The following is a 15,173-nucleotide window of genomic DNA, read 5'->3' on the forward strand; positions in this document are numbered from 1 at the left end:
CTCTTGATTTTCCCTACAAATTGGCCGGACGGGACCTACATGTTTTATGCCGACTTCGAACGGCATCTGCAAGGCAGATGAGTTTTCACTGAGAGCTTTTCATGGCAGAAATACACCCGGAGCGCTTGCCAAACACTGCCGAGGGGCGACCCCGCTTAGAAAAATTTTCTTCTAATTGAAAAACCTTATTTCTAAAATTTTTATGTTGCTTTTGCCCAGGGTGCGAACCCAGGGCATACGGTGTGATAGGCGGAGCACGCTACCATCACACCACGGTGGCCGCAACACATTTACGAAGCAAATTTTGATAAAGGTCTGTAACCATTGGAATTTCTAAATGCCATCTATGTTCGAAATCTGTATACAATTATCTCTTGCACTATACCTGTCACTGTAGCTAGTGCAGAACGTTCCTTCAGCGTCCTTTCAAGAATGAAAAACTTTCATAGATCGTGTTCATCTCAAGAACGAGTTTCAGGACTTTCCACGCTTTGTATTGAATCCGTTTTAGCAAGACAGTTAAATTTTGATATTCATCCCAATTCTAAACCAAAATTCCGTGCGAGTTTTTCCCTTCTCCCATTCCTCGTATTCTAAATAAAAATTCCTTGTGGATTTTTTCACTTCTCCCTTTCCTCCTATTCTGAACAATGTTCGAAAAAGCGGAAACCGGTTATGGGAGAAAAGTAGGTATTATGAATGTGAGGGAGACGGAGATTTCTCTGCCATTTCATAGGAGTTTTTTCACTTGTTAAATTAAAGGGAATGCATCAAAATCGTTAAAGGAAATTGGTTCTTTTAAGAAAGAACACTTATTTGTACAAATTTGTGCTAAAATATGTATTTGCATTCTCCCACAATATTCTCACTGTTAATACAACAACAACTACAACCACAGTATTCTTTATTTTAAGTTGAAAAGTATATCATAAGCAACGGTAAAGCTCTCATATTTGATGCAGCCATCCAGAAATTGTTCCGCTGTTGATGTTGCTGTGGCATCAATTCATTACTCATTTCAGTGAATACCACATGAAATGCAATAAATACTGTGCATTGTTTATATTTTTTTTCTTAATTTCCAACAAATTTGCAACAATAATTAAACTTTTCAATTTTTTAAACAAAAGAAGAAATTTGCAACGAAGTTTCAATTGACAAAACAGCTGACTTCGAAAATTCGAAATTCCTATTCCCCAATTATTGTTCTCCCTAGGAGAACAGAATTGGAGGAATTTTTCCGCGGGAATAAAAAAATCCGCGAGAGTATTTAGAATTGGTCTGATTATTATAAAAAAATTTGTAGCGAAAAAAGCAAGAAAAGCCACTCTTTGATATCCGAACCTTCTATATTGAATAATTAAAATTTATAATCATCATTAAATTTATCAGAAATATATTAAAATGTTACCAACTAACTAGAAAATATTACTTAAAACAACATGTGGCTATTAAAAGAGATTTTATTTCTACGTTAAAATAAAATATTATAAATTGTAAATATACTGTGTTAATTTTATTGTCAGCTCTTAGTCCAAAAATCATTTAGTTCATGATACAAAAAAGAAGGTAGTTCCACTCAAAATTGTTTGACGTATTTGGGGATTTTTGAAGTTTCATAATGTTTGTTCTTTCGCCAGAAGCGGTGCCATACCGTAACTGTTTAAGGCGAAATTGTGGTTCTTCGAGATGGAAATTTCCTTTAAGATTAAAACCCAATGATCATCTGAGACAATAATAAAATGCTTTAGCACGATTTATGTGCATATATATCGAATACAGTAAAACATGCAATTTTGTTGAAAAATAGTGGATAATGACTCATACATTGGTTAACGACTCATATCTTTATGGCAGCTTGATCTCTAGACAGAAAAAATACACGAAAAATCCTGTTGTTATGGCATGGCCCTATTATCAGTGGATATTTCTCAAGGCATGTTGAGAAAAAGTGTAACTCCAAAGTCCGCACATCTATGTCAATGCTAAAAGGGCATAGAATGTGTATAGGTGGGGCTGCCCCAAAGTGACCCCTAGTACAACGGGTAAAAACACTCTCATAACTAGTGGCTAACCTGCAGAGCTATAGGGTAATGTTCTCCCTAAAAGCTGCTTTAACGATTCCCTCCTAAGCGCAACGCTTGAATAATACAATAAATAAAAAAATAAAAATTGTGGACTTGTTGCCAATTTATGAAGAAATTGCGGTGTCGGTTTGCTCTTTTGAGCAAGCAATTGACAAACGTGTATGTTTTGATAAAATGAGCAAACGTACGGTCACTTAAGAAGGCAATATTTCCTTGCTTTGCATACTTCCATCCATGTTTCTTCTACCAAACCAATTTTCGGGAGCTCGAAAAAGTTATTAAAAACCTTCTTTTCTAGGCTGATATTTCGTATTAAAATATTTCCAAGGCATGGGGCAAATTTTTTTTTCTTTTTTGTTCAAAATAACTATGAAAGTAATTTAGTCGTATTCGTTAATATGAAATAAGAAAAATTCGCAACATTTTTCAATCTGGTAGCTTGGTTTTGGTGAAATTGTCATTATCCCCGCAAAAGTCAAGCGGCTAACGTCATACTAAATGGAACTACTACCTCCATTTTTTTTTTTATCATGATTTAGTTGATGTGGCAAAATTTTTTTTGATGTAATACATCAATAATGTTTCATGAATGAGACGTCATCAATTCGAGTTAATCAAATGTATTAGTGCATTTTTTATAGGGGGCCCGTAAATTGTTTAGTCCCGGGCCCGGATTTTCTCTATACGGCCCTGGGTATACTTAATGGTGGGTCTAACTATTTTCCTTCAAGGACTTACAATTTTGAGATTCGTGACGAAGTTAATATACCATTTAATTTTCACGAAATGTATAATAAAAGAATAGACAAAATTGTATTAAACACAAAAGGACGTTATAATTTATTAGTAAAGCATCCAAATTTTCAAAACCCGTGAAGCCTCTCCTTGAAATCATGTTTCTCTGTCCAGAATGAGGGGAAAAAATAAAATTATTGATTTCGATATCATACACATATTTGACCTTTAATCCCAAGTGATAGAAATGATAAAATTTTTTCCTTCTTGTTATAATTTCACTTGGAAAATGAAACACTATTGACATAAAGCTCCTTTTTGCAAAGATATAGCTTATATTATTCGTCCACGATCCTTTTAAAATCTTTTATATTAAAATGGGCGTCATCCTTCACCGATTTCGCTAATTTTTCGTAGAAACATTCTTTATAGTAAAGGCAACCTCTCTGTCGAATTTGTTTACGAAAGCTTTGACGGTTTTTGATTTATGATTAATAGTATTTGTAAAATTGATATTACCACAAGTGGGCGGTGCCACGCCCATTTAAAAAAAATCAAAAATCTTAATGTCAGTCCGCACATCAAATTTTAACATTATAACTGAATTATTTACTAAATAATCACGTTTTATGTGTTTTCCAAAATGTTATATATGTAAAAGGTGGGTGTGGCTACCATCCGACTTCCATAACTTTTAATAGCGATGGGGGATGAGCGCCAAGGAACCCATATACCAAATTGCAATATATTTTTCTCAATATTTACTCAAATTATCGTGTGGACCGACAGATAGACGGTCTGATGGACGGACATGGCTAAATCAATTTCTTTTTTCATCATCAGCATTTTGATATATGGAAGTCAATATTTATCTCGATTCGTTTACGCCCGTTGTGTTACCAAAGTTATTACAATCTAAGTGCAAAGCACGCTGAGTATAGCAAGATTGGCCCTTTGTAGCTTTGACTAAAAGTTAGAGATACTTTTGTTATTTCAAATTCTTGAAATCTTATTGTTTATTTACACGTCTCAAAACAGATAAAACTAATTAGGACCCATTGTATTTTTCATTAAAAATACAGTCATTGTACACATGTCAACTTAATAACACACTTCGCAAATACAAATGGGTAAGTCCATGGTAACAGGCGCGACATTCGCACTCATTTAAACCTGCATAAAAGAAGACATGAATAGTGGACTGAGCGGATATTACAACACTTTAAGCAACAATTGTGTGTACCTCAAAAATTTAAGTACATATATATGACCATATATGATGAGGTTCGGACGCGGCAAGAAATAGAAGTAATTTTTTAATGCTTGTGAAAGTATGCAAAACTTAAAGAAGGTGAAATAAAGACCCAATACCCGTAATTTTTTCTCAATGAATTACACTATATGATATTGAAAATATATTCTTTGCGAGACATCAAGTTTTAGTTCTAGTAGAGTCAACATATCTGGAATTTCGAATACGCCCTTAGTCCGGGCTAAAGGCCCAAAACCCCCTTTTCATAAGCGGAGACGTATACTGGTTTATAACTTTGCCTGTGTTTACTATTCGATAAATTTTTAGGTCATTTAATAGGTTAGATTCTTGTATTTCTAACGATGTACAAATGTTAGTTTTATAGAAGAAATAGAAGAGAAGTACAAAATAAATCAAAATTTTAAAGAGGCCATACATTATTTTGCTTTCAAAAACTTACGAATATAATAAATCCACTGAAATTTGGATAATATATTCCCATTTAACCATTTCTATTCAACAAATATACTGTAGATATATTTTTTTAAGTAAATAAGATTGACAAGAAAAATGCAAGCTAATTTGTACTCCTTTCTCTGTTGTCTTCATATGAAATTGTTGAATACACGAATAAAACCGACATTAATCTTTACAATTCATACCTTTGAAATGAAAACTGATTTTAGATTTTCCTCAGATAATCCTTTGTATATATAAAATGAAAAAGAGATACAACAATTTAAATTTTCGTCATATTTTGTAAGATTTCTGTAACATCTCCAAGAATCAATTATCAGTTTAAACACTGCTGAAAGCCCAAAATCCCATCTCTCTGACAACATATAAGTTTTGTTCGTTAGCTAAACAGAAATAAAGTTATAGGCCAATATACGGATGAACTAATGGACTTGACAAATTTTAGACACCAATAAGAAATGTTACCCCAACTTTCCGGAAAAATTTTAGCAAACAGGCCTATTTAACATCTGAAAGCTTTTTGAATTTCAAGTCGACGTTTTCTTACTAGGAAAATAATGAGGATAAGGGATGAATTTATAAAACCTCTGTTTTCCAAAGTTTTTTTAATGCTAAATAAAAATTAGGCGAAATTTTATTAAAAGAAAAAGCACGTTATATTTTGTTAGTAAAACATCCAAATTTGCAAAACAGATGAATGAAGCCTTTCTTTGAATCCATGTTTCTCTCTCCAAGATGAAGGGAAAAATAAATTATTTCATTTCAATATCATACACATATTTCACTTTTAATCCCAAGTGATAGAAGTAAAGTCTGACCAGTTTTGATTTTCGATTCGTGATGGACTTGTTTTGGGATTGGCCCACACATAAATAAACAAACAATTGCAAATAAATTTTGTTTTGAAAAGTATAGAAAAATGCGTCGTTTCATTGCGCTAGAATATCAATAAATACATTTGATTTGTTATATTGAAAGAGCTAAAAATGTTTGTTCAGCTAATTAAAATAAACAAAAGCAAGCAAGGGTGTCTGAGTTTGGGTGTAACGGAATATTATATACTCAGCGTGAGTTTGAACTGTACAGTTCATTTCAGATAATTTACTTTTTCGGATTTTTTTACGAGGTATTTCTTTTTTTCTATTGAGTCTCTAGAAATGTATGATCGGAATAGGGGCGTAGCACCGTCCATTAAAAAAACATTTCACCTAATTTCCTCTTACAATAAAACTTCGTAAGTGAAATATCATTGATAAAAAACTATTTTTCGCTAAAATATAGCTTATCATTCTAGCCTGCAACCCTTTTAAATATTTTTTATATAAAAGTGGGCGTGGTGTTTAGGCGATCCCATCCATTTTTAACTTGAAATATTTTCTGCTATAAGGAATATATGTGTACCCAATCTTATTACGACCCTTTAATATTTCTTCGAGTTATGACTCTCGAAACATAGCATATTGTTTAGTTATAAAAGAGGCGGTCCCACGCCAATTTTCAAAAATTAAAACTTTTTACTGTTTCTTGTTATAATTTCACTTGGAAAATGAAACACCGTTGCAAATACATAGCCTATTTTATTCGTCCACGACCCTTTCAAAAATTGGTGTGGTCCTTCACCGATTTCGTTAATTTTTCTTCGAAGCATTCTCTATAGTTTAGGCAACCTCTCTGTCGAATTTTGCTATGATAGGTTTAACGACTTTTGGTTTATGATTCATAATATTTGTAAAATTCATTTTATCACAAGTGGGCGGTGCCACGCCCATTTTCAAATTTTTTTTTTTAATTTTTTATCAATAGTCTCAATATCAGCACACACGTCGAATTGTAATAATCTAGATGAATAATTTATTAAATAATCAGGTTTTATGTGTTTTCCAAAATGTTATATATGTAAAAAGTGGGCATGGTTACCATCCGATTCCCTCACTTTTAATAGCAATGAGAGATGAGCGCCAAGGAACCACTATACCAAATTTCAATATTTTATTCTCAATAATTACTCAAGCTATCGTGTGCACCGACAGATGGACGGACATGGCAAAGTCGATTCCTTTTTTCCTCCTCAGTATTTTGATATATGCAAGTCTATATTTACATATATCGATTCGTTTATGTCCGTTATGTTACTAAAGTTAATACAATCAAAGTGCAAAGCACGCTGAATATAGCAAGATTGGCCCTGTGTAGCTTTAACTAAAATTTAGAGATACTTTTGTTATTTCAAATTCTTGAAACCTTTTTGTTTATTTACACGTCTCAGAACAGATAAAACTAATTAGGCGTACCCATTGTACTTTTCATTAAAAATACAATCATTGTACACATGTCAACTTAATAACACACTTCGCAAATAAAAATGTGCAAGTCCATGGTAACAGGCACAACATTCGCACTCATTTAAACCTGCATAAAAGATGAAATGATTAGTGGACTGAGAGGATATTACAACATTTCAAGCAACAATTGTTGGTACCTCAAAAATGTAAGTACATATATATGACCATACATGATGAGGTGCGGACGCGGCAAGAAACAGAAGTAATTTTTTAATGCTTGTGAAAGTATGCAAAACTTAAAGAAGCTAAGGGTAGAACAGAAGGTGATATAAAGACCCAATGCCCGTAGATTTTCGAGATGTATACTGGTATATAACTTTCCCTGTGTTTATTCTTCGATACATTTTTAGGTCATTCAATAGTTGTGCTTCTAACGATGTACAAATGTTAGTTTTATAGAAGAAATGGAACAGAAGTACAAAATAAATCAAAACTTTAAAGAGGCCATATATTACTTTGCGTTCAAAAATTCACGAATATAATAAATCCACTAAAATTTGGATAATATATTCCCATTTAAACATTTCTATTCAACAAACATATAAGGTCCTTTCAAGTGTATTGTGCGAAAGATTGAAGCCGACCGTGAACCGGCTGATTGGACCTTGTCAGTGCGGCTTCAGACCTGGTAAATCTACCATAGACCAGATTTTCAAAATGCGCCAAATCTTGGAAAAAACCCGTAAAAAGAGAATCGACACATATCACCTCTTCGTCCTTTTCGACAGTACGAAAAGGCGCTGCCTATATGCCGCTATGTCTGACTTTGGTTTCCCCGCAAAACTTATAAGGCTGTGCAAAATGATGTCGAGCAACACCATCAGCTCAGTCAGAATTGGGAAAGACCTCTCCGAGCCGTTCGAAACTAGACGAGGTTTCAGAAAGGCTGACCCCCTATCGTGCGATTTCTTTAATTTGATGCTGGAGAAAATTATACTAGCTACAGAACTTAACCGCGCTGGAACAATATACTAAAAAAGCGTGCAATTACTGGCATATGCTGATGACGTTGATATCATCGTCCTAAACACCCGCGCTGTTAGTTCTGCTTACGCCAAACTGGAAAAAGAAGCGGCAAAGATGGGTTTGATGGTGAATGAGGACAAAACGAAATACCTGCTGTCATCGAGCAAAGAGTCAGCGCATACGCGCCTTGGCAACCACGCTACTGTTGGCCGCCATAATTTCGAAATAGTAAAAGACTTCGTTTATTTGGGAACCAGCATCAACACTATCTTGCCAATAAATGCTACTTTGGACTAGGTAGGCAATTGAAATGTAAAGTTCTCTCTCGGCGAACGAAAATCATACTCTACAAGTCATTTATCGTACCCGTCCTGCCATATGGGGCAGAAGCATGGACCATGACAACAGCAGATGAAGCGGCTTTGGGAGTGTTCGAGAGAAAAGTTCTGCGAAGGATTTATGGACCTCTACGTGTTGGCGATGACGAGTACCGAAGAAGATTTAATGATGAGCTGTACGAGCTATACGCAGACATAACATTGTCCAGCGAATTAAAACGCAGCGGCTGCGCTGGCTAGGCCATGTTATGCGAATGAAGGATGATGATCCGGCCAAGAAAGTGTTTCTATCGGAACCAGCCTACGGAAGCAGAGGTAGAGGGCGGCCCACTCCGTTGGAAGGACCACGTGGAAAGCGATTTAAACTCCCTTGGTGTGACCAACTGGCGCCAGTTGGCGGAGAGAAGGAGCGACTGGCGTGCCTTGTTGGACGGCCATAACCGTTTAGACGGTTAAGCGGCAATTAAGTAAGTAATTCAACAAATATACTGTGACGAATATTAGTGACACTAAGTGATACTCCCATCACTAATCTGATACTAAGTAAATAAAGCCACAACAACAATAAAGCAAGTTGCTACACTTGTATGTACGTAAACAAATTAATCATTATGTCTGCACACATGCGTGCGGGGCAACAGAGAGAGATAGTCACAAGCGCATGTCATCATCAGCCGCTCACATATACACACGCATATGTATACAAATTGCAAATATACGTATATATAGGGTAAACAAGCATCAGGTTCACGAAATTACTAGACCTTAGGAGAAATGGGTGAACGAGGAAACCGAAGAGTATAAAAGCGGCACAGGCTGAGGCACGACGAATCAGTTTCGATTAAGACGCTATCTAGCGAGCAATAGCAGTATTATTTTGAAAATAGTTGGAGTGTTATTGTGAAGTACTTTAATAAAGGCCATTTATTCCATCATTTCGGCACTATTAGGGGATCATTTGGGGATCCTTTCGGCATCATTTCTGGATGGTTTTCGGGATTTCGTCGCGGTAATTTCGGGACTTTTTCAGGCCTATTTCGGGGTCATTTGTGGACCCTTCAGAGATCATTTCGCGACATTTCGGGACTATTTCGGGATCAGTTTGCGACCCTTCGGGATAATTTCTGTATGATTTTCGGGATCTGTCCGGGATCCCGTCGGAGTTTTTTCGGGACTTTTTCCGGACTACTTGGGGATCATTTGCGGACTCTTCAGAGATCAATTCTGGATGGTTTTCGGGATCCGTCCGGGATCACGTCAGGGTCATTTCGGAATCGGGACTATTTCGGAATCATTTTGGATAATGTCTGGATGATTTTCGGCATTTGTCCAGGATCCCTTCTGAATTTTTTCGGGACTTTTTCCGGACTATTTGGGGATCATTTGCGGACCCTTCAGAGATCAATTCTGGATGGTTTTCGGAATCCGTCTGGGATCACGTCATGTCCTTTCGCGACTTTTTCGGGACTATTTCGGAATCATTTTGGGACCCTCCGGAATAATTTCTGGATGATTTTCGGGATCTGTCCTGGAACTCTTCGGAGTTATATCGGGACCATTTCGGGATGATTTTGGTACCATTTCGGGTTAATTTCTGCATGATTTTCGGGATTCGTCCGGGATCCCGTCGGAGTTATTTGGGACTTTTCCGAGATCAGTTGGGGATCCCTCCAGAGTCATTTCTGGATGGTTTTCGGGATCCCGTTAGGGATCAAATATAACTTAATATGTAGTGTATGTGTGCTTTTCCGTATTTAATCTGGTTTTATGGCAGTATACAATAGATCACGTAATTCGTTTGCGAACAAATATAACTTAATAAGTGGGGTACACTCAGGGAAGAACATTGTAAAATCAAGCATAAACAATGTTAAATCAAATATAAATCGTCATGATTTCCGGTTATGGTGGAAAATTGTTAATCGAAATATGGACAATGTTGATGGAATTATAACATTTACAACTTTTAATTTAAGGTGATTCGTGCTTGAATTAACATTGATTCGCGTTTATTTTAAAAGTGTACACTCTTAAAATAAAATCGTGCATTGTTAATTTAAGGTTGCATACAGTTTGAATTAAGGTATAACATACTTAATGTAACATTAAACTATTTTAATTTTCATATTCCCCACAACCTATTTATTTTTCAACATCACGCCCACTAAAAAAACATCCATCATTACTTGCATATGAACTTGCGGATTTATTTGATAACTTTTGAATTAGGTATAAATTCCATACAATACTTATACATAAATTTACAACGGTTTTAATTTTACATAAGACTTGTCATTATTTACAGAATATAAGTGTAGGAGAGGTTTTACAAAAGATGAAATGTTTAAAATGACAATTTATCAATCTTACCGCCTACTTCGAATGACTGGAAATTTTCGCTAAATTTGTGTATACATATCGGATAGCATAAAATGAAGACTTCATTGTTTTGATGAAGATATATACATGTTAGTTTTGTACAACTCAATGTTATTGTTAACAGTAGATAAATAAAAATTGCTTTTGTATTGTGTGCCTTAGTAACTCGGTTCAGTAATGATCTCGGTTTTTTTTAAGTTAATAGCAGGATTTTCATCTATTTTATGAAAATACGCTTCTTTGCTAAGTCTAATATTTCTGATTTTTTAAAACTAAAATGGGGCTCAAATAAATGGTGGAGCAAAAATTTAGAAACTTTGGTTCCAGATTTTATAGTTAGCGAATATGGGGGATTTACCCTTGACATTATATTAGAAAGATACATTTTTGCATCTTTATGTTAAGGTTCAAACCGCATGCACCAAGTAAACTTTAATGGCCCATTTTTTCTTATAGCCGCGGGATAATGTACAAGAAAATGATGCTTTGGTTTTAAACTACCATATAGATTAATTTGGATTGCATGGTGATCCTGAATCAAACTTTCCAGCTCAGTTAATTCATTACAAGAACACTGTGACTTTAATACGAAGTTGTTTATTTTAGATAAGAGAATAAAAAGGCACCAGTGCTCGTTACCAACTGCTTCCAAATCTTCTATGATTATAGACAGAAATTAAATGAAGCACGCTGTTTCAGTTGCAGCCATTTTTAAGTTAAAAGACCGAAGTCTTTCAATGGACAGAAGAGGTTACTTGTTCCCTATTTCAGCTTCACCATATTGAATAATAGTTAAGTATCACTTCGTGAATGTTCCGCAAAAGATGACACGCAAAACGGAACTCTCTTGTGCGTCGGCTATTGTAGCTTTTTTGTTACATTTTCTGCTTTTATTTTTAAATCGTGTAGTTGGTGGAAGAACTGCGTTTAAAAGCAACGTTAAAATGTAGTCTTGAGATTCTAAGAAAACAAGTTCACTTTATACGGATTTTCTTTTTGTATAAATATATGTTTATATACCTTTGTTTTCACTTGTTTTGGCCATTGAAAAAAGCTCCTTACAATAATCATTGTGAATACTGGATTCATAGTAACTTGAAATATTATTTCTGAATATATCCCATTTAGTGTACATTAGTAGATCTTTTCCAGGATACATTTGAGGCTTCTATATGTTGTCTGTGCCGCTATACAATTAAAACATATTAAAAATATACATAAAGTGACTAGTAAAGCCTAATTTACATTTTAAATGGTTGCCAACATCCTCCAAGTCGATTTCCCTAAATAGCCGTGTCAATTTTTGGCCATCTTCACTTATTACGCTTTCCTCAGCGACCAAATTTTCGGTATCAATTTGCAGTACTTCACTTGTGTATACGAAATCATCAATATATTGTATTTCATCCATTTTGATATTCAAATATTAAATAATTAAAGTATTTCACTCCGTATGGTTTGCTTGCGTGTTACTGAATGAAAATTGCACAGAATTCCCAAAACATAGCAAGCTTAAACATGGCAATCTTAAATCAAGCACGTTCTAATTGATGTAAGATTGCACACCTGTAAATCAAAATAGCTCAACTTTAATTTAAGATAAGGCTACAACTTTGAATTAAAAATGCATTTTTAAATCCAAATTGCCAATTTTAATTCAAGGTTCTTCATAGTTAAAACAACATTGTTTTAGTTAAAATTGAGCATTGTAGGATTAAGTATGATCGTACTTAATTTTACAATGCGTTTTTTCTCTGAGTGTATGTGTGATTTTCCGTATTTAATCTGGTTTTATGGCAGTAGAGAATAGATCACATAATTAGTTGGGAAAAAATATAACTTAATAAGTGGGGTATATGTACTTTTCCGTATTTAATCTGGTTTTATGACAGTATACAATAGATCACATAATTAGTTTGCGAACAAATATAACTTAATAAGTGGGGTATGTATGCTTTTCCGTATTTAATCTGGTTTTATGGCAGTAGACAATAGATCACATAATTAGTTTGCGAACAAATATAACTTAATACGTGGAATATGTGTACTTTTCCGTATTTAATCGGGTGTGGCAGTATACAATAGATCACATAATCAGTTTGGGAACAAATATAACTTAATAAGTGGGGTATGTGTGCTCACACCAGAACGGCTACACGCATTTTCATGAAATTTGGGACACAGACAATAGTGTACTAGCCAAATTATTTTCGAAAATGGAAAGGGGGTAGGGGTCCCAAGACCCCTTCGAACAATTACTTTTTAATAATTTATACACATTATAACTTTACGTATACTGGCCTTCACCAATATTACAGACTCAATGGGTCAAATAAGTCGAGGGCTTACAAAGTGAGCAGTGACACCCTCCGTCCCCTCTCCTCTCCCTTCTCTCCTACCCTCTGGTGTAAAATCTATAAATTGTTATAACTTAATATACAGTTTCTCCTAAATCAATAGTTTTTGGTATCTGGCACATACAGTTCGAGATCTAAACAATTTTAGAAACACGGTCAGTGGTCCTCTCCTTTTCCTCCCGCCATCCGCCCTCCTTCAATTGTTTTCATTAGCACGCTTGTATTAGATTTACCTGTATGTTTCTTTGTAACTCTTCACTCGCTCCAACGCGCCTGCTGCTTTATTAACATGATTTTATAATTAGCTTCACTTTAATTGTAATTCCGTTAGGGTCATATCGAGGCCCTTCGGGGATCATTTATGGATGGTTTACGGAACTATTTCGGGATAATTTTGGGACACTTCTGGAATAATTTGTGTATAGTTTTCGGGAACAGTCCGGGATCCCGTCGGGGTTATTTTGGTACATTTTCGGGAATATTCCGGTGATATTTCGGGATTATTTCGCAATCATTTGGGGTATCTTCCGGCATCATTTCTGGATGGTTTTCGGGATCCCTACGGGGTCATTTCGGGATCATTTGGGGTGCCTACTGGAATCATTTCTGGATGGTTTTCGGGAATCGTCCGGGATCCCTTCGGGGTCATTTTGGGACTTTTTCGGGATCATTTGTGGTATTTTCCGGCATAATTTCGAGATGGTTTTCAGGATCCGTCCGGGATCCCGTCGGGGTAGTTTCGGAACTATTTCGGGATCATTTGGGGTACCTTCCATCATCATTTCTGTATGGTTTTCGGGATCCGTCCGGGATCCCTTCGGGGTCATTTCAGGGCTTTTTCGGGATCTTTTGGGCTACCTTCCGCCATCATTTCTGTATGGTGTTCGGGATTCGTCCGGGATTCCGTCGGGGTTATTTCGGGACTTTTTCGGGACTATTTCGTGATCATTTGGGGTATTTTCCGGCATAATTTCTATATGGTTTTCAGGATCCGTCCCTGATCCCGTCGGGGTCATTTCGGGACCTTTTCTCGACTAATTTGGGATCATTTGGGGACCCTTTCGGCATCATTACTGGATGGTTTTCGGGATCCCGCCAGGGTGATTTCGGGACTATTAGGAGATCATTTGAGGACCTTTCCGGCATCATTTCTAGATAGTTTTCGAGATACCGACGGGGTAATTTCGGGATCATTTGGGGTGCCTACTGGCATCATTTCTGGATGGTTTTCGGGATTCGTCCGGGATCCCTTTGGGGTCATTTTGGGACTTTTTCGGGATCATTTGAGGTATTTACCGGCATAATTTCTAGGTGGTTTTCAGGCTCCGTCCGGGATCCCGTCGGGGTAATTTCGGAACTATTTCGGGATCATTTGGGGTAGCTTCCGGCATCATTTCTGTATGGTTTTCGGGATCCGTCCGGGATCCCGTCGGGACATTTCCTGATTTTTTCGGGATCATTGGGGTCCCCTCTGGCATAATTTCTGGATAGTTTTCGGGATCCGTCAGGAATCCCATCGGAGTCATTTTGGACCTAATACGGGATCATTTGGGGAACCTTTCGGCATCATTTCCGGATAGTTTTCGGGATCCGTACGGGACCCCGTCAGGTCATTTCGGGACTTTTTTGGGATCATTTAAGGATAGTTTTCAGGATTCGTCCGGGATCCCGTCAGGGTAATTTCTAGAATTTTCCGAGATTATTTCGGGATCATTTTTTGCTACTTTTTTGGGTTAGTTTTGGGACCCTTCACGCGGGATCACATCGGGGTCATTTCCGGAATATTTCGGGATTATTTTGGGACCCTTCCGGAGTAATTTCTCTGTGGTTTTCGCGATCCGTCGTGGATCCCCTCGGAGTCAGTTCGGAACTTTTTCAGGAGTATATCTGGATAATTTAGGGACCCTTCCTGGATATTTTCTGCATGGTTTTTGAGATCCGTCCGTTTCGGGACCCCTGAAGGGTACAGGGATCATTTCTGCGTGGTTCTCTGGATAAGTCTAGAATCGGGTCGTTGTCATTTCGGGTTCTTTTGGGACTGGGCATTTCTGGATGGTTTTCGGGATCCGTCCGCGATAGCGTTGGGGTCATTTTGTGGCTTTTTCTGCATAATTTGGAGTAAATTTGGGGTTCCTATCAGGTTATCAGCTCATTTAGTACTTTCTTTTTACTCAATTCCAAAAATATAATGCATTAGACAGAAAAAAATGTTTAAACAGATAACTTGATAAGCAGGTATA

The 15,173-nt window shown here is 36.4% G+C and overlaps 1 long non-coding RNA gene across 1 annotated transcript; it reads right to left on the reverse strand.

The window, feature by feature from the left end:
• Positions 1 to 11,434: 11,434 nt before the first annotated feature.
• Positions 11,435 to 12,037, reverse strand: LOC137252256 (uncharacterized). The gene is made up of 3 exons (XR_010953489.1): positions 11,822 to 12,037; positions 11,597 to 11,763; positions 11,435 to 11,536 (listed from the first exon to the last, which is right to left on the reverse strand). It is a non-coding gene; the product is annotated as an uncharacterized lncRNA (long non-coding RNA).
• Positions 12,038 to 15,173: the final 3,136 nt, after the last annotated feature.

Source organism: Eurosta solidaginis, chromosome 5, assembly GCF_040869045.1.
Source record: "Eurosta solidaginis isolate ZX-2024a chromosome 5, ASM4086904v1, whole genome shotgun sequence".
Taxonomy (NCBI): domain Eukaryota; kingdom Metazoa; phylum Arthropoda; class Insecta; order Diptera; family Tephritidae; genus Eurosta; species Eurosta solidaginis.